Source organism: Lissotriton helveticus, chromosome 2_1, assembly GCF_964261635.1.
Source record: "Lissotriton helveticus chromosome 2_1, aLisHel1.1, whole genome shotgun sequence".
NCBI lineage: Eukaryota > Metazoa > Chordata > Amphibia > Caudata > Salamandridae > Lissotriton > Lissotriton helveticus.
The window spans coordinates 134,962,452-134,983,147 of NC_136059.1; the positions used below are offsets into that span (position 1 = coordinate 134,962,452).

Consider the following 20,696-nt stretch of genomic DNA (forward strand, 5'->3'; position numbering starts at 1 on the left):
GCGTACGGACTCCTTGGCACCGAATGACACGTGTTTACACCACTGGATTTCTTGAACTAGCCAAAAGCATTTTGGGTTTTGTAGTTTCATTTCAATTAGAACTGACTATCAAATTACCACGGCGTATAAATACGCACACATCTGGATGCATCTTTACGTCCAAACTATACAGTGTGAGGAAGAAAGAAAGTCTGGGGTGAAGCCTCTGACTGTCTGGGAATGTGGAAGAGGGTAGGGAGAGGGTCGTGTTTAAAAATGTAACTGAATTAGAGTACAACTCAATGATAAAGAAAAAAAAAACATCCCTCAACTAGTTACCTGAACTTCAAACAACAGCACACGTGCAGCGACAGCGTGTGACAGATTCTCACCGGGGGAGTTTGTCAGAATACCTCACACATCTCCAGAGACAGCAGCAAAGGAAAGTGAAGTCTGTTTATTTGAATGGAAAAGAGATGCCCGTTGTTCCACTAGCTGAGAGGAAAATAAGGGAGCTCGCCGCATTGCTTCGGTGTCCTTCCGCACTTCAGATCGGACTGCTTTCCTAATTCCCGCCCCCCCAAACAGGTCCAGCAGAGGGGCTTCAAAGGTGACTGGAAAGTTGCGTCGGGGAAGGGCAAATGCAATTACTGCGGAGCGAGCCGCACTCCCCGTCTGTAAAGTAGGCACACGCGGCGGACGGAGATAGAGAGGCATTTCCTGTGCTGCCAAAATGACTTTCTATAAACTCCATGTGTAGATGCGAGAGGAGGGGCCATTGGAAGTGGGTGGACACGAGAAAGCCCGTAGGGTTGCTCTTTAAAGCAACCGTGCCGCCGGTTTTACTCAAACGGGCTCCATGGACAGCGTTTGAAGTCACACGGGCTAGTACTGAAGCAGAGAGAGAAAACTGACGACGACGACGTTTCCTCCTGTGTGGATCTGAAAAGCACAGCTTTAATTGCAGAGGTACTGGATCACGCGAGGGGTACAACAATTTTTCTCGCAGGCAGTGCAAATGCTGCCACTTTACAATACGAGCGCAAACCATTTAAGGAGTAGTACCTGCATTTCCTAGGAATGCCCCTCCACGTTTTTCCGTAGCAGAAGCCACTTATCAAGAGCCCGGCAGCTTCCTACGAGAAGGGCGCAAAACGCGCAGGTAAACAAAGCACGTCCTCCTGACTCAAGCCGGACAAACTGAATAAAGAATATAGTCGCAGATTTACAAGCTCCTTGCGCCAATTTTGCGTCACTTTTAACATGGGAAAAGTGACACAAAAGTGGCGCAAGGGGCTTGTAAATCTGCCCCTTAGTGCTTACAGTGTAAGAACTGAAGTATTTAATTATTTTATTTATTTAAAAGGTTTTATATAGCACTGGCTGGACCCAAGAGTTTCAGAGCGCTTTACAGGCTTCGGTAATACAGGCTGTGGTAAAACCGAATTACCATATGTCTTTAGTACATTTAGGTCAAGAGACAATTTGAAGATTAGAGACAGTGGGGCATATTACCAACAACTAGCGATAATTATCGCTATGTTGGCTTAGCGGCAATATTTTTATCGCCGAGCTGCGGCGATTTTTATCGCTTAGGAACCTTGCTATTATCAAGGTTTATCTCCTAAGCGATAAAAATCGGCCGAAATGAATGCATTACCGAGCTAATGCTCTTAGCCATGTTATCCATCTACCATTGGATAACATGGCTAAGAACTGCTCAGGGGCAGGTGTTAGCTTTTGGAGATATTCGCGCTTAGCGCGAATATCTCCAAAAGTTGATAATAGGAGATAGCGATGTTAGCGACTGTTTCCAGTCGCTAACATCTTGGCACGCCCACTTTGAATGTCATTAGTGATAAATTTCACTGACATGCAAAGCGGGGCCCACGATGGTCGCTATCTCCTACTAGCTGTCGCTAACTGGTGTTAGCGACAGCTAGGTAATAGGGAGATAATTTTATCTCCGCTTTTTTGGCTTTTAAAGCCCAAAAAGCGGAGATAAACCCCCTTGATAATATGCCCCAGTGTTCTTTTAAATAGAGAAAAATTAAGTGGAAGGACCTACGTTGGACAGCAGATCAAAGATAGTAGGACAGAAAGAAAGCAAGGTTAGCTCGTGGGTAAGGAAGGGGAAGGGTGAGAGATTGAGGGCACCTGTAGAAGGTGAGGGTTGAGGAGAAAGCAGGTGTAGGAAGATGGGTATTATCCTGAAAAATGGAGCGGGGGTGGCCCGAATGAAAGAATAGGATGGGTTGGGGCGGGGGAGAGGGTGATAACACAAAGAGGGGAAGGTATACAGACCAGGTAGGGGTAGGAAATAGTAGCCAGTGACAGTGTATTAAGGATCCCAGTATTTGTTGAATAGGAGCAGCTTGAGGTCTTTTTTGAAGCTGGTGTAGGAGGGGTTGCAACGTGGTTCTTTGGAGAGGGCATTCCAGACGGAGGGCGCGTTTCCAGAGAACGAGTGAGACTGTGTTGAATTCTTTTTTAGTAAAGGAGGGACAAGGACAAGACCGTTAGTGCTCCTCATTGTTCTAGTACAGACAGATTTGTGGAGTTTGTTAGAGAGGCAAGATGGGGTATATTGATGGAGGGCTTTGTGTGTGATGCAAGCAGTCTTGTAGGTGGATCTGCCTTCAACAGGAAGCCATTTAAGCTCTTGGAGGATGGGGAGTTGTGATCAAAATGCTTACAGTCGGTAATAAGCCTGGCAGCAAGGTTAAGAACGGATTTGATAGGAGCAAGGTGAGCTTTAGGGGGTTTGGTGAGAGTGGCATTACCGTAGTCGATTCTAGACAGGACCAATGATTGCACCGCTCATTTAAAGTCTTCAGCAGGGATAAAGGGTTTACTTTTTTTTAGATGGTGTAGTGAGAAGAGAGCACCTTTGGCTGAATTTTGTATGTGGGGAGTAAGACTGAGGCTCTGGTTGATGCTGATGCTGGAGAATTTGACAGAATTTGACAGAGTTAGAGAAGGAGAGAGAGCTGTTGAGGGCTTTGATGTCAGAGATCCAGAGTTGAATAGGGAGCAAGTTGTTTTTAGGAGAGAACAGAATGATTTCAAATTTTTTAGGGTTTTAATTTAGGTGGTTGCGATGGAACCACAGTCGAATCTTAGTCAGGGCATTGTTCAGATGTAAGACATCAGCATAAGATTTGATCCTATAGTAAAGTTGGATGTCATCAGCATAGACGTGATAACTGATTTTCGCTTGTTGAAGAATGAGGGTGAGGGGTTCCATAAAGAGTTTGAATAGAGGGGGAGAAAGAACTGAGCCCTGGGGGACACCCAAAGTGACTGGTAGCGGTTTGGAAATGCATTCGCTGACTTTATTTGTTGGGTTCTATGTTGGAAGGAGGTGAACCATTTGAGAACAGCACCATCAAAGCCAAAACGGTCTTTGAGAATATTAAGTAAGGCTGAATGGTTAACAGTATCAAAAGCAGCAGGGAGGTCGAGTAGAATGAGAAGGGAGGATTCACGTTTGTCTAGGGATCGGTGGATGTCATCAATAATGTTAAGCATGGCTGTTTCAGTGCTACAACCCTTTCGAAAACCCGATTGTAAAGGGTCCAAAAGGTTGACTGCGTCAATGTGTTTGTCCAATTGGAGTAGGGCACATTTTTTCCAGGGCCTTAGATAAGAAAGGAAGGTTAGAAATCAGACATAGATTATTTAAGTCAATAGGGTCGGCTGTAGCTTTTTTGATGATCACGTGATTTGGCCTAGTAGAAGGGACGCAGGGACATCACAAGTGGCAAGGGAGGAGTTGATGTTAGTGGTCTAATATGGGGCTATGATGTGTTTCAGGTCTTGTACAAGATAGGCCAAGAGGGGATCTTTGGTATGCGAGGATGGTTTAAGCTTGGTGATGATGTTGAGGACATCCCGTTCTGTGACTGGACAAAAGTTATTCCAGGATGCTTTGTTTTTTAGTTGAGGTGTGGGGTAGTAGGTATCAGAGGTGGTGGCAGCAAGGGGGAGTTGGGCAGAATCCGAGGGAGGCGTAGAGGTGGATCGACATAAAGTGGGAATATTAATGAGGGGAGAATGGCTCCAGGGGGGTTAAGACGAAGGATTGATCAAGCCTAGTGATTTTATCTGAGAAGAAGCTAGCATTTTCTTCACATCTCTCGACTGTAGCTAGTATTTTGGGTGGGGCTGAGGAAGTTTGATTTTTAACTATGTTAAATAGTTCCCTAGGTCAATTTCTTGCCTAGTCAAGCTGAGAACAGTAGAAGGAATCTTTTTCATTAAAGATGTGTTTTTGTAGTTGGCCCTTGCGGCTCTGAGGAGGACAAGATTAGAGGGGGAAGGCTGTTACCTCCACGTGAGTATAGTCTGCCTGAGAGCGCGTCTCTCATTGTTGAGGTCGGTATTAAACCAGGATTTAGAGGGTTTATTTTTTTGCAGTTTTAGTTTGGCTGGGGCGATTTGGTCAACGACTTCAACTATGGATTTGTTGTAATGTTCCGTAATGTCACTGGCACTTTGAGAGTGGGGCATGCGCTGCAGATGAGCTTTGATTTTAGTCTCCAGTTCGTCCGGGGGAATAAGGTGAAGAATTTTGGTCAGCTTCTTTTGTTTGATGGTATTTGTGAAAGGGGGGCACACAGCTGTTGATGGTGAGGAGGATGAGGTGGGGGTCAGACCAGTCAATGGGGATAATGTGGGAAAGAGAGGCCAGTTCCTTGACAGTGAAGATAGCGTCACAAGTGGCACCCTTGGAATGTGTTGGAGAATTGCAGAGTTGTTTCAAGTCACTAATATCAAGTAAGTCATTGATGAGTTTAACCGAGGGGTCCTCATTTTAATTCCAGTGGAGGTTAAAGTCTCCAAGGTAGAGGTTTCTAAGTTTGGAAATTGATGACTGAATAAGGAGATCAGACGGTTCCTCAACAAAGGCAAGAGGGTTACCAGGGGGATGGTAGATGTTATGTAGGTGAATGGGGGGAGCCCTGAGCTGTAAGTTCTGCACCAAGGTATTCAAAAGTAGTAAAGTCAGGGTGCTGGATGGGTAGGAGTTGAAGTTCTTCTTTATAGATTATGGCGAGGCCCCCTCCAATTTTATCAAGCCTGTCTTTTCTGAGGATGGAGTAACCAGTAGGAGAAAGCATGTCAAGTGTTGAAGAGGAGTGGGCATTGAGCAAGGTATCAGTAAGGAATGCAATGTCAATGCTTTCACTGAGGATCGTTTCAGAGATTTCTGTAGCATGACAGGTTGCCGATCAGCAGTTAACCAGCATGCAGTTGAGGGGTTTCGGGTCGTTGACTTTTGTGGAGGAACAGGAGTGGATAGTGGTGAGTTGTTGAGGGGGTCTGGGTGAGACTGGGGAGGACGGGGTCCTGCTCATTCTCAGGATCACCAAGATAGATGAAAGAGGAGGAGAGTAGTTCATAGTCGAGGAGTTGAGGGGGTAGGCTTTGTTAAGGTCAAGGAGGTCAGCGGAGGGAAGATGGCTAGGGGAGAGGGGTGGACTAAGTGAACAATTTATACAAGGCAGTTTAGGTGGAGAAATGTCATTAGGTTTGTATGGAGTCTGTGGGATAGGAGGGATTAGAAGGGTTCCCTTTGGGGAGGGAGTTGAATTCATTTCAGAGAGAAGAGAGTTCTAACACAAGGGAAGAGAAGTGAAGTTCTTTATTGAGGAGTGATTGGGTAAGAAGAGAGAAAGGGAAGGGGGTTAGGAGGTCAGGGGGGAGGAGGGAATGGTCCGAGTTGGTCGGGGATGACGGTCAAAGATGTGGATAGGGTGGGAAGCCAGGCGGGGGAGAGAGAGGGTTGTTAATGTTAAAGGGAAGAGGTGAAATTGTGCGGTGTGGTAGGGCATTCTCAGGGGTCAACTGGGTGTCCTGAGAGAAAAAGGGGGCATGGGAGGAGTGTTGGTGCCAGTTAGTTAGATCGTGGGGGTGATGATTACTAGGAGAGGAGATTGGAGTTATTATTGGCACTGATGGGGAATCAAGGGGAGGTGTAGAAGAGGAGGTGGGGGATTTGGGCTGCTGAGGGCCTTATAGAAGGGTTACTAGGAGAAAGGGAGATTGATGTTATTCGTGGAGCCATAAAGGGATCAGGGGACAGGGGTGCAAGAGGAGGGGGGTTTGGGAGGCTGAGGAAGTTGTAAGAGATTCAGGAGGAGGGGGGATGCTAATGCAGCCGTGGGGAAATACATCTGAGAGTCAGGTGTCACATTGAGGGTTAGAGAGTCAGGTACCGAGTGGGTTGGGATGAGGGTGTGGGGGACATTGAGGCATCATGCGTTTGGGAGCTTGAGAGGTCGCGGTAAGTGTAGGTAAAAGGTATTGGGATAAGGAGCTGAAGTGGCGTTCTAAACTGGTGGGTTGGTTTTCGGAGGTTGAAAAAGGATGTTTCCTGGTTTGAAAATAGAGATGTCGATTTCACCAGAGAATGAAGGGGAAGGAGTGGTGGAAAGTTTCAGACCAAAAGGGATTTTGCCGGAATTGGTGACAGGAAGGTGGAGGAGAAATATACTTTTCCATTTAGAGGGGCGTTTAGAGAAGAAGATGTAGTTAGTTTTTATGATGGAGGTTCGGCTAAGGTAGTTGTCAACAAATAAGGTTTCTTGGTGGTGCATAAGAAGTTTGTGTTTAGAGTTTTTGTTGCCATTTTTGCAAAGGTTAGAGGGGTAAAGGATGGACCAAGAGTTAGGGCCATGCCTAATGATGGGTGATTCTAGTGGCATGGAAGTATGGTTGAGGGGAGGCATGATGAATCCACTGTAGTGGTCAGGTGGTGAGGGGAAGATGAGCTGGGGGATAGGGGAGGAGCACAGTGGAGATGGGGAAAAATGAGAAGGGGGACGGTGGGACATCAGTGAGAGGTAGTATCCCCAAGTGATAGTGGAGAATGTGCAAGGATGTGGTTTGCATGGGAGGTGATAAGGGGAAGGGAAGGTAGGAGAAGGGGGGATTCCAGGGGTAGAGGCAGTAGATAGGGTCAATATAGTGAGAAAGGGGAGAGTGGAAGGTAGAACCAGTGGTGAGGTAGAATAATCGAGTGAGGTAAAGAGAAGAAGGGGGAGAACGAGACTGAGGGGTACCGTGATAATAGAGAAGTCCATGGGACAATAGTAAAAAACAAATTAGTGAGGAACAAGGGGATGTGAGTATAAGAGCAGCTGAACATCTTTTTCAATGATAAGTAATGTAGCAATCAGAAAAATTTAAATTTAGAATTTTAAAATTAACCAACAAAAAAAAGATAAAGGTGGGGTAGAACATAACGAGTGTACATAAAGCAAGGATAAATAATAATACAAATTAAAACCAAATAAAAGAGACAACATGAGGTAGACCATTAAGAATGCACAAAGAGTAAAGATAAAAAACAATTAGCACTATTCTCAATAATTTACTAAACAGCATGAACTATCCAAACATTAAATAACTTAGCAGACTGAGGTAACGACAATGAGGGCATATTGTTATAGTTAGCAGTTGATAAGTTTGGAAGTAGATAGCTTATTGTATAAGTAATATCCGGTCATTTTTACAGGTTGAACAATAAAATGGAAGCCATTCATCATAGTAAAAGGGCTATTTCTAGATAGGAAGGGTACTGAATTAAGGGTGAAAGAATAAATCATACAGGATCATAAAATGAGGAGTAGGTCAGGTAACATGGAAGAGGGCGGGGTGCGTACCTATTGAAGGGAAAGAAAAGGAAGACTTACACTGAGAAGCATGAACAGATAGTTAGATTTCACGACTGATTCCCACATAAGACTGACTTCCTTTCAAGATGGCCACCATGTTCGAGGGGTGAGGAGAGTTCTTTTTCTCTTTCCCCTTATGGTTGAGCACCAGGAACAGGGAGGGAAGGAAGACAAGATGGAGACTGAATTCTTAACCGATTAGGACAAAATGGCATCCAGGCTTCATTTCCACTAACCATTATAGCATGGTTAAGCGTGGGAGGATACAAATGACGACATGGCCATACTGATGAGGGGCTGACAAGCCCATTAAGGAACAGAGGCCAGCAGTTTCAAAGGACAATGACACAAGCGGCGGGACTGATCCTCCATACTCTACCTACTACAGATCGCTTGAGAGCTGGCTCAGGCTCGACCTAAAAAGGATCTCTCTGGCAAAAGCAGTAAGACCCCTGAACTATCTACAATATAAGTACATTGTGATTTGCATGGAATACATTCTTTGCAACAGACCTATTAACTCCAACTGTGTTATTTTAGGTGTGTGAAAACTACTGCGAGAGAAAATTCGGATCTCTCTGCAATAATTCCATCGACCACCATAGTTATCTTGCCATTTTATCAAGGCAAAAAAAGAGCACTGTCCCTTTTTTCTGAAGTAGATGCATTTAGATGCACTATGGGGCACACGCAGGGCCTTCTTTGGTCATGGTTGCACCTTTTGTGACAATGTTTGCTGATGCCTTAAGCCTGCCATAGGGGAAGTGGTCCCCACCTCAGCCCCCCTGTTTCCCTTACCACCACCTTTTTAACAGTGCCCTCAAGTCTCCACAACTCCTCTCTTTCAGATGCATTTAATTAGTTATATTGTGCAACTCATACCACCGTAGGGTGTCAGAACACTATGAATCACACACATGACATAGAGACGCAAAAGCATAGGTGTTTAAATCAGCATGTAGCAAATGTTATATAAGCCAGAGTACTACCAGATGTATGAGCGACGTCATCCCTACTGATAGAGAGTTGAGTTAAAGAGTGATGTTCAGGAGTAGCACAAACTCGGAATTGAAAATGGAACACCGTAGTTTAGGTTCCCTTTAATATTAAGAATAGAATTCCACCCCAATAAAACTTTTTGCAACATCAATATATACATAGCATTGTGCATGCTCTTCTTTGATCACATTTAATAATTCACTGTTTTATGTTAGGATTTTATCTTATGAACTGTAAGTAACAAAATGAGGTGTCTTAGAACAACAGTAACCCACTGACTTCTTTGCAGGAGATGTACTTTGTGGGCTGTATTGTGCACATTCTTTGCAACAGGCTTATTAGCCTCTGTGATATTTTCTGAGTGGTCAAAACCGCGACTAGACAAAACGCCGGCCTCTAAAGGAAAAAAAAAAGTAATCCACCGGTGTCAAATTGCTATTTTTTTAATTGGTATTTATGTATTTGGTTGCCTGGAAGTTGCTTGAGGTAACCAGCATGGTATACTCGCATTTAATTAAAGCCCCCAGGACTGCTGCCATGAACAGGGGCTTTAAAACCATGTGTAGGGACTGCCATTGCCATAAACGAATCCCTTCTGGGACCCCCTACGTAAGCACGTTCGGACAGCAACTTTCTCCGTGGGGACAGTTCAAATTGAGTCATGACTCCTGCTGCATCAGAGGTGGTCAGAAGATGACGAGGTTGTTGTGCATTTTCTAGACATTGCTAATCAATTTGTGGTCCACCATATGCTCTTTGCCCTAACGTTAGTGTCTCACAGGAGCTCAGGGTCATATAGTAGTCTATTGAGAACTTGGGCATTCATGGCGGCTGGTGCCGAATATGGTTCTATTAGCAGGCTGGTATTAAGTTCAGTGTTCTCCAATGGTCACTGGGTGGTCGTTTAGTACACCTCATACTCCTAGATGAAGGGCCCAACAAATAACCACCTCACTTCCCTGAAGGCACATTAACTCGGTTATCTCACCATAAACGTTTGGATTATGCGCCCCCTGTTTGCCCTTCTATTTCTCCTCACCACCGCTTTCCCAGTAACACCCCTCTCATCTCTCCCCCACCCTTCTTCGCCTCATCTTCCCAACATGGCCACCTCTCGAGTTAAGTCTGGAGCCAATTGCTACAAAATCATTTACCCTCCCGACCAGACTAAAGCTACAATAAAACGACTGAAGCATAACACTATTGAACGTTTCCCGGACTCCCTTTTTGTTGATCAATTTTACAATGGTTGTGTTGGGAGGCTCAAAAACGATTTCATTTTCTTCACTCGCGACACCCCCTCTTGGTCCAACAGTTTTTACAATTCCCTTAACGTCACCTCTTCCTCCTCTATCCCTTATGGGAATCAACTAAAAATTTCTCCCTCTGAGTGCTTCAATGGCTACCTCACTATCTCACTCTATAACAACGGTACTGTCAGGATCCAAGGCAAAGACACCTGCCTCTCGCTCTTTGACCACCTCTTCCCCTTCTTACTCCCCTCCTCTGCAACTGGGTTTTCACCTGACTCTCCTTCCAGCTCCACCCATTACTCCCTTTCTCCTCCGCCGACCTCACTCCAATTGGCTGCACTCTCGAGAAGCACAGGTCAACCCTCTTCCCTCCCCCCCAACGTACCTCATCTCCTATTCCTCCCCCCTCACAGTATGTCCCCTCCAACATTACTTCAGCCTTACCACTAGCTAATACGCTCCTCGTCCCATCTGCACTATCACGATACTCCAATCTCTTCTCCTCCCCCATACATCTTCCCATCACCCCACTCTTTAGTCCACCTCTCCTCCAACCCTCTCCCCAATTACCTTTCCCTATGCTCCCCTTATCTCTCCTTCCATCCCTCCTCTCCACCCCTTCATCCCCTCGTCATTCACCCAGTTTTCGCCACATTCCCACTGCATCTCTCTCCTCCCTCCTACTCTTCCAGTACTGCTGCACTAACCCTTTCCCCTCCTAGTAACCCCTTCTATCTCCCTCCCTCGGGCCCAGCAGAACCACTTCCTTTCCTCAACTTCCCTTTCTCTCAACCCCCCTCACTCTGCCAGATGACCGTTCCCTCACTGCCACCTCTCCTAACTGACAGGACCTCCACAACCACTGCACCTCTTTTCCTCCCAAACCTCCTACATTCCCATGACGCCACACAGGCCTCCACCCTCCTACTTCCCTACCGCCGTGTTCTGCACCTTTATCCCTCTAAATCTGTCCTTAATTCCTCTCCCTCTTGCAACACCAACAATGACAACTCTCCCTTAACCCCCAATTCACTTACTCGCGCTCTCAACCTCCACCTTTCCCCACCTGTGAACCCCACACCCCAACTCACCTCCTGTCCCCCCACCTCTCCCTGCCTTCCACCACCAATTCCACCCCCCCTTGTTTCAATCGAGCCACCCAACCTTCCGGGCTCTGCCTCATTCTCACTGGAAAATACGCTAGGCTCTCTGATCACCTCTATCTCCCAGCTTACAGCTTCCATTTCACTTTTATGCTCTAAGATCTCCACCCCTCCATGCACCTCTACTCCCTCCCAACTTCTCATGAGATGCACCTCGCCCCCTCACCCCAATACAGCCAAGCTCAACCTTTCATCTGCAAACGTCGTTAACTCACACAAGCCCTTGAACGCCACCCTTCTTCAACAGGCATACCCTAGCAACCCCACTATCTACACTATTCCGACCATCACCTCTGTCAGAACAAAGCATCCACCTAAACCCCCCCGAGCACCCCCGCATAAGTACAATATCCCGATCACCCTTCAGAGCCCAAGTGCCCCCGTCACCAAAACAGTCATTTCAGAGCTGCGCTGTATGCTTCACAACTGCAGATCTGCAGTAAAACACAAACTTCAAATCTCCGACACCATCACCCTTCACAAACTTGACATGCTCTTCCTCACAGAGACCTGGTTCAAAGATACCTCTCACTCTATGTTTGATCTCCTATTACCCACAGGTTATTCTATATTTAGGAATGACAGAACTGACAACACGGGGGGAGGTGTTGCAGTCATCTTTAGAAACGCCCTCCAACTTAAGGCTTCTCCAATCAGCTCCTCCCACACGTTTGAATGCCTTTCTCTTGAGCTTCAATTGCAACACCGTTCACCGCTCTGATTCCATATCATTTACCGCCCGCCTCGTAGTGGCCCTTTGTTTATAGAAGATCTCACTGACTTCATCAGCGACCAATACTCACAAAGTGACAATCAGACCTTCGTGGGTGACTTCAATCTCCACTGGGGCGTACCGCAAGACTCCTCTGTGAACTCACTGGTCACCTTCCTCTCTGCAGACAATCTTATCCAACACTGCACTGAATCAACCCACTCTAAGGGTGCAATCCTGGACCTTGTTATCTCTAAAGCAGGCATGCTGTCTACCACTACCCCAATTCATGTAGATTGGTCTGACCACCACCTCATCCCATTCTCTCTTCAACTTTCACACTCTATAACTCTTGGCCAACCCAAGAGGGCCATCTCCTGGTTCCGTGATGCCAAAAATATTGATGTCGGTCCCCTCTGTGAATCAGCTTTGCTATCACTTCCAAGGCTAGACCCGAACATAGCTGTTGACGATCTCACCTCCCAATGCCTCACAGTTCTTGCAGCTGAAATTAATAATGTCGCTCCACTCAAAAGCAAAAGGATAAGGCCCACTCCCTCAGCACCTTGGTTCAACAAATCCCTTTATGAGGAAAGGAAGCAGCTAAGATTCCCGGAGAAGCAATGGAGGCAAGTGCCCTCCACTGACAATTTAGCCATGCTTCGCACAGCAAGATCCAAGTACCACAAGCACATCTTCCTTGAGAAAGCGGCGCACTTCAAAACCCCCCTTGACTCCGCCAAAAATAGACCCAAAAAACTATTCGATCTCATCAAGATTCCGAGCTGCTCTCCCCCAACCTCCAAGGTGGAGGATTCTACAAAGAGAGCAGCGGATTTCACTATTTTCTTCGATGAAAAATTGAAATCACTCGTGGATCAGGTCGCTCATCCTACACCTCCAGAGGAGCGCAAATCCTTAGCCATTTGGCAGAGCTTTGACCCCATATCTGAAGATGCCCTTTTCAAGTGCATACGCGAAACAAAGCCCTCCAACCATTCTCTTGACCCTATCCCCAGTGCCATTGCCTTTGACTTCTATACCCATTCCCTTTCCTATTGGACCACTCTGATCAACCTCTCCCTCTGGCAAGGCTCCCTTCCTGTCCCCTTCAAAACTGGGCAGGTCACCCCTCTGCTTAAAAAGCCCACTGCTGATGCGAATGACCTCAACAACTTCCGCCCCATCACTAACCTTCCCTTTCTTGCGAAGATCACAGAAAGATGTGTAGCAAAACAACTCTCTCGTCATATCAAGGACAATGATCTTCTTGACAATTGTCAGTCCGGCTTCATCCAAAACTGCAGCACTGAAACAGCCCTACTGCAAGTGGTTGATGATGCGCTGAGGATACTCGACTCAGGGGGGTCCTGTCTGCTAATTCTCCTTGACCTTTCTGCAGCCTTTGACACTGTCAATCACAACACCCTCCTCAATATTCTTCAACAGAGAATGGGCATGGAGGGCACTGTGCTTAAATGGTTTGCATCCTTCCTCTCTGACAGATCTCAAATGATCAAAATAGCGAACAGTCTTTCTTCTCCTGTGGCGGTGGGTCAAGGTGTTTCCCAAGGCTCTATACTTGCACCCACATTGTTCAATCTCTACTTAGAACCACTGGGAAACCTCCTAAGCAAATCTGGGATTCACTATCATCTCTATGCAGACGACACTCAACTCTACCTCAAGGTTGCCTCCACTCATGATCTCTCCATCCTAAGCTCTACTCTTGACTCCATTCAAAACTGGATGTCAACTCATCAATTGATTCTGAATCACTCAAAAACTGAATTCCTCCTCTTCTCCTCCTCACTCTCTCCTCCCCCGGTTCAATCATGGATGGATCAGATGAATCTACTAAACAATAAACCCATCATTGTCGACAGCGCAAAATCCCTTGGTGTCATTCTAGACAAAAAACTCAATCTAACTCCCCACATCAATTCTATTGCAAAATCTGCTCTTTACCAACTGCGCCTTCTTTGGGGAATCCGTTGCTACTTCCCGGAGCAGGACCTTATAACCCTGGTGCAATCGCTGGTCCTCTCCAGACTAGACTACTGCAATTGTCTTCTTACTGGCCTCCCCAAATCTCACCTGTCCCCACTTAAGTCTGTTTTCCATTCAGCAGCTCGATTCATTTATGGGGCCAAAAGAAGCGATCACATCACACCGATGTTATCCACCCTCCGCTGGCTTCCCTTCGAGGCTAGAGCTATCGACAAGACCGCTTGTATCACCCACAAAGCCTTGCACTCCTCTTCTCCTCGCTACCTGGCGAATAAACTGAATCTCTCTGGAGGCTCTAGACCTTCACGCAAATCGGAGAATCTACTGCTTGAACCTCCCACTTTCAAGAAGGAAAGAAAAATGGCCCAATCCTTTTCAAGCAACGCAGTGAGAATCTGGAACTCCTTGCCGCCTCAGCTCCGGACCACCGCCTCATCCCAGGCCTTCAAAAGGGACCTCAAAGTTCTCCTCCTCCAGAGACACCTCCAAAAGTAATTCACGTCCTCTTGTTATTTGGAGGAAGACTTCCCACTACTGAAAATTTCTACTTTCCAGGACCATGGAAGTGCCTTCCCAGTGTGTTCTTGTGGTTGGAGTGTCTGCCTTTTTGCAGTATTTTCCATGTAATTGTGTTTGGTGCCCTTTTGTAACATGCACACACCACTTTGCCCTTGTAACACACGGTTTGCTACCTCTCACATGTTTTTACCTTTGATACTTGCACACGTGTCACCTGTGCCTACGTAACGCTTGTTCTTGTGCCTGAGTGTCTAGCTCTTATTGCAGTATTATACCTCAAATTATACTTTGTTTTCTCTTGTAACTGCACACTTGTAACTTTTTCCTCTTGTGCACTTTTTACTACCTCATGTATTTTTGGTTGCTCACAATTTTTACTACCTCATGTATTTTGTTTGCTCACAATTGTCACTATTACCTTATGTAACATAACATATATGCTTTTGTAATCTGTTCTTGTGTAATGGTTCTCATTATGTTTCATTTCTGTTCCTATTGTGAAGCGCTCTGACGCCTTCGGGTAAAGTCCGCGCTATATAAAAATGCATAAAACAATAAAAATAAATAAATAAATAAATAAGCATCATTCTGGGTGTTTTTGGTCTCCAGGGTCCTCGAGGAAGGCTGCCCCTCCCCTTTGATGCCGTCAGTGGCTCACTATGACAACGTCAAGGGGGGCGCGGCTCAAAGAGGATGCGGACGGCTGTCTCCCTAGGGTTCGACGATGACGACAACAACAACAGCCTCGGAGCACCGTAGAGATGAAGCATCTCTGGGGCCTGAGAGGCCCCTCGAGGACTGGCCAGCACTGGAGCACAGACCCCCCCCCCCCAAGCGACGTACAGTTAATATGGCTCTGGTGGGACTGGAATGGCATGTCTGGGACATCGGGGCCACATATAGGAAGGACCACACTATCCCCAGCCCGCAGATCGCTGCACTGGCGAGTATATCTCTAGGGGCATGGCTTGTGAAACGGGGACCGCATCCCCCGGTGGGATACCCAGGCTGCACACAGGCCCCAGAGCCCGGCTTAGATGCAGCCTCAGGCTCTGGGGAGGCATAGGCCTGACTGGGGGCAGGAAGCCCCAGCACACGAAGCACAACCCAGGCACCGCATGGCTGGAGCGGGCTCTGGGGGCTGAATGTCCATGCCTAGGACAACGGGTGCCACCACTGCTATTTCAGCAACATGACCCTCAACCTCAGACTGTCTTGGGTGAGTACAGACAAGCATTGGTTTTATTAGTAACATTGCTTAGTATATTCAAATGCTTTGTTCCCCCTTACAAAAACTCATACACCCTGGAAAATGGTTTCTAGGAGTTGTAAAAGCCTTACGGTTACAGCTTAATGTGCCACCCAAAACCGCCAGCAATATGTTACAGCATGAGGCACATTAAATAAAACCCAAACCTGCCTTAAATACCTATCAAAAATAAAATGTCAATTTCAAACAAGGCCTCCCCCCATTTATTTACCTGAAACAGCTGGTGTGCAGCATTAGATTGAGCACTGCCATTCTGAACCATGCTTTTCACCTTGTGGTACTGGGTAGCCCATCTCTTCGGAAAACGTCAAATCAGTACTTCAAAAGTGGCTTGTGAATGTGGCTGTGTATATGAGCCCCTATGGTGGGGTTTGTAAACCTGTTACTGCATGCTAATTATGCACTTGCCTCACTTTGTGTAAGGGTGGACTCTTAATAGGTGTTAGTGATTTGGGGGTTTTCATTTTAAAGCCTTGGGCTGTTTCCCAGGTGTGGTCACCTTTTACTTGACATCTGTTAATCATGAGTGTACCCTCACGTACAAAGTTTGGAGTAATATCTGTCCTTGAATTTCATTTCACATCCTTGGGGTGTTTCTCAAAGTGGCCACTTTATATTAAGCATTACACAAACAAATGATGGACGAAATGCTGAAAGAAATACATATTGACCCTTTGTCAAGAGATGTGGGTTAAATTCATCTTTCTTTTGCTCACCATGCCACCCCAGTTTAGACCCAGCCATATGCAAATCAGGCTTTACCGTGTTCCTTATGGGACCAGTCCGTCCCGAACTGCCAAGCTAGGTCCTCCCTGAAACAGCATTTTGGGACCGTTTTTGGGGTATTACCCGTCATCAGCCAGGCTACCTTAAATCCAGTGGCACAGTGAGCAAAAGATTTCCGTCTGGGCATACGTATTCCACTTAGGGCAAAAAGTGTTACGCAAACAAATGATAGCCGGAATGCTGAAAGAATCATACATTCACTACCAGTCAAGAGAACTTGCTTAAATCCATCGTTCTTTTTTTGCTCCCCGTGCAACCCTTGTTAAGACCCAGCCATATGCAAATCAGGCTTGACCCTGTTCCTCCTATGGTTGCTTTCCAGGCTCTTTAAAAGAAGAGTGTCTGCATGTGGAGGCCAGCACTGTGCAGAGAGGCATCCTTCGAGCACAGACTGAAGCACCTGTACCTGCAGTGACCTCTTCGGACACCGAGGAAGGGACCCACAATTTTCGGGAATCCCAACCAGTGCCCCTGCTGCAGGTACTAAACCAGACCAGTACCTGAGGCAATAGACTGGCCCTAACTAAGTTTACAAAATAGGGTCAGACCTGAGTCTTATCTTGTGATTTATTTACTGTCCCTTCTGCCTTCTGAATGTTCATGATAAACCTTTTATTTCAAACTGAAGAAAGCGTTTAGCTGTGCTGTTCTTAGGAGATCCAGGTAGTAAATCTACAAAACAAATAATACTTTGATTATTCGCATACCTAAGATCACGTGGATTTAGAAATTTCACAAACTGAAAATATCAAAAGTGACAATGAATATAATTAATTTCTACCCGGGCTCTTTTTTCCCGTAGCCAAGGATTTAAAGGTGTGGAAATATGCACTTGAATGCACTTTTTTTCTTGTTCTTCTCTCCACCAAGACAATATTTTTCCACGTAGAGATGACTCTACCAAACAGGAAGGGTCCCATAGAGACCCTAACGGGCCCCAATACATTTAAAAAAAAAAAATCTTCGGTGGGATCTGCGGATGCTGCCGAAAATGTAAAAAAAATGCTTTGTTAATTATTGTATTATTTAAAAATTATTCTTTTAGACTGAAGTACATGCAGGGAATGTATGATGAAACAATTTTTACTATGTCTATGAAGCAGGTATGCCTTGTTTTTTTAAATAGGGCATTTTACAACATTTTTGTTTATGCTCTTACAAAAAGCAGAGCGGTCGAAACGTGCCAGCTACAATAAAATTGATAAGGATTTACCTTGGAGCGCTGGCTTTCTTGCGAGTGCGGCTGCGCCATCACATTGCTTCATATATATGTATGTATGTGTGTGTATATGTGGGAAGAGTGCTACCTATGATATGGTCATCCTTTAGTATAGGCCAGTTACGTTGTATGATTTTCCGCAGTTGCTGTTCTTGTCAGGAAAAAGTCATAATAAGTCTGACTGGTTCTGTTGGTACCTCTGGACTTACTTTGGATAACTCCTGTGAATGTTCCTTGTACTGTAACAAATTTTCCCTAGCCAATGTTCTGGATTTACAGATAGCTGCATTTATGGTTTTAGTATTGTAGCCCCGCTGCAGAAAGCGTGCTTTACTATCCATCTGGTGTGTCTCCAAATCACTTTCTTTGCTACAAATCCTGTGCAACCAGAGCAACTCCCCATAGGGGATGCTATGAATTAAGTGGGGGGATGTGCACTAGATGCGTGGGGCAAATTGTTGCCTGCTGTCTCCTTGCGATATAGGGATGTGGTTACAATTTCATTGTTTGCTGTGACCCAATTGTAACACAGCTGTCACCAATGCATGATGTAAATGTTAGGTTGACATTATTCACATTGATTTGAGCAATGAATTCTCTTGCCTCAGTCTGTGTAGCTTTCCACACAATAATAAGATCATCAATATATCTGAGCCAGGACACATGATTCCCACTGTAAATTTGCTCAAACTGCTTTCTCAGGACCAGCTCCTTCCACCAGCCCATAAAAATACACGGATAGCTGGGAGAGAATCAGGTCCCCATTGCAACCCCTTGCACTTGCTGATACGTTTGGTGTTTAAATAAGAAAAAATGATTTTCCAAACAGAAAATCAGCATGTCCATCAACATTCTATTGTGCTGCCTGTACTCTGTGGTAAATAAATAATTAATTACCGGTACTATTTTTCTATGCATTAACTGAAAAGGATCGCTCAATAAATAAGAGGCAGAATCCGTGGTATCTGAGTCAGAATGGGCTTTAATCAGATGGCTCGAGCCTGCAAAGGATCAGGATGGAACAAAATGACAGTCGCGCGGCGCATCATATTAACATCATACAGTATATATAGTAAAACAGTATAATTGCATTGCATACAGTAGGCGTAACAAGTGACAAACGAAAGATAAGAACATATGAGCGTACAAAGAAGGCGTGCACAGGGCGTGCACGAAGACATGTGATGTAAACGTCACAGAAGTGTCATGAATGGGTGGATACATGGAGGGGGCTACCTGGGCAGCTGGAACCTTTAACCTACTGGTGCGCGCAAACGGGCCATGACGTGTAATTGGGGAGAGCTGGGGGCTCTGACTTCTGGCACTAGAAGAGGAGACTAAAGTCTGGGATGTCAGGACGACATGTACCTATAGCATATCTGATATCTTGTGTTTGGAGTACATGTTGCTTGAATCTAAAAGTCATCAGGGCAAAGGCTACTTGACACTAAGGCTGGTGCATGCATATATTCTTCATGTATTGCGTGTACTATGAATCTTCTATGGATATTAATTCAGTAATTCTCTTGCATGGAGACAGGAAGACTAGACTATAGCTGAAGATGTTTATGCGGTTCGTTAGCTTAGGAATGTGAAGCCAGGGAGCTGAACTGATAACTGTAGGCATAACATATTCTTGGCAGACAGGCAGGCAGGCCAGGCCGGGCACCGCGCTGCTTGGCAGGAAGTAAGTGAAGGGTCAGGGATGCCGGAGGGGCTGCATCGCTCCTCGGAGTGGGTTCAGGAGACTGGAGCTTGAATCTGGTGTCCGGGCCCTTGTGAGGCCTAGAAACGGGGACAACTCGATGAATTAACGTGCATAATGTAAAACGTTGGCAACATAGGCCTAATACTCGTTGCTTTCACGAGGACTGGATAACTGGCATACTAACGTTGGACACAACTATAATTGCGTCTTTATTCGGGCAAGGGGGAACACATGCATATTAATCATGCACATATAACATACGATGGGGAACACGTAGGGACACATGACAGGGCAAAATTCAATTTTCCTCATTCCCTCCTTGTTCCCTACGTTTCCTTCAGGAAACATCAATATTCATGAGACCATCTATCTGTTCATATAGCATCATTTGCTCGTCTCTTATCTTCTTGGAATGGGACTTAGGACTTGGAATACAAGAGGTAGCGCACAAGCCGCAAATCGCAGGGCCACATTGTAAACAGAGACAGCAACTGAATATGATCATTACTACTATTCCTAGGAATGACAATACTTTCCATCTCCAGGCAGATATTATACTCCAGAGCCAACCGGACCATGTCCAGGTGCCTGGATTCTGGTGTAATTGATGGGCTATCTTATGAAGTCTGGTTATAGCTGAATAAACAGACGGTGCGTTATTAGGAATGAAAATGCAGCAACTAGATCCGATGACTCTACAAGCTCCGCCCCTATCGGCCAGTATGACGTCAAGAACGAGGCGGTTTTGAAGAACGACAAATCTCATAGCAGATTGTTCTTCTGTTAAGTTACCTAGAGCGGAAGTAGTCTCATTCACTACTGCTTCAAGGGTTCTGGTTAGCCTACGTATTAGCTTACTATTCTGGACAGGACCTATGAAGAAAAAGAAACCTTTATTGAAGTCTGTATACTGTTCTAATGCAGTTTCAGTTTGATCGACAATTGGGGACTCGATCTCCCTTCTATGTCGGACGTGTACTAGATGTGTATTTCTGTGATAATCGGATGGGGCTAGAAAAACTGGTGGCAGTAGGAATGCAATGTAACATGTTCCATCCCAATCTAGGGGCAGGCGTACATATGCGGTCTGACCACATACAAAATATGAATGACGTGAGGCTTTGAAAGTAGACTTCCCACTGTCACTATACTCGACCACAGTATTACAATCACTGTGTCCTAGATGTACTGAACCATTCTTTCTGACACATAATTCGCCTTTCACTGGTAAAACTGTAATAGCAGGCAAGTCTGGAGTAGTCTGGGACTGAACATTTAAAACCATGAAATTCGAGGAGAAATTACCTAGATCATATACTTCATTTTCTAGATCTAACCCTGTTCTATGGGAAAGACCTTCCTTGTCTGGGAAACATGTTCTATTCAAAAGGGACTT

The 20,696-nt window shown here is 45.6% G+C and overlaps 1 protein-coding gene across 1 annotated transcript in view; it reads left to right on the plus strand.

Moving 5' to 3' along the window:
* The first annotated feature begins 849 nt into the window (after nt 1–849).
* Nucleotides 850–20,696, plus strand: part of LOC144819253 (uncharacterized) — a 117,919-nt gene continuing 98,072 nt past the window's right edge. The window contains exon 1 of the mRNA XM_078677222.1: nt 850–948. The gene's annotated coding sequence lies outside the window, so the exon portion shown is untranslated. The remainder of the gene's footprint in view (nt 949–20,696) is intronic.